A 453-nucleotide genomic window follows, 5' to 3' on the forward strand; every position below is an offset into this window, starting at 1 on the left:
ACACACACACACACACTTTTTTAACCGTACTCTTTCACGGCGCGTATATACGTGTGTGTGTGTGTGTGTTCTGGTCGAGTCTCTTTCCTTCCCTCTCAACTAGGCACACATTAAGTAGAGCCAACAACAGAGCAAAAAGCGAAGAGGAAGGAAACCCAAGGAATGAATATAGAACTACCTTTGCAGCTGTGCCCCCCCATACCACACACACACACACACACACACAGATCATATATATAAATATATATATATAGGTATATATGTGAACACTCACAAAAAGGAAGTCGTCACAGAGAGATGCTGGAAATCAACATAGAGACAGCGACAATGCGGTTGAAGAAATCGAGTATCTGTGGGTCTGTGCGATGTACGAGACATGGACTGTATGGCGACGGCGTGCGAATGGCGCCACACACACACACACACACACACACACACAGACACACACACACA

The sequence above is a fragment of the Trypanosoma grayi genome (assembly GCF_000691245.1).
Source record: "Trypanosoma grayi strain ANR4 Tgr_2170_V1, whole genome shotgun sequence".
Lineage (NCBI taxonomy): Eukaryota > Euglenozoa > Kinetoplastea > Trypanosomatida > Trypanosomatidae > Trypanosoma > Trypanosoma grayi.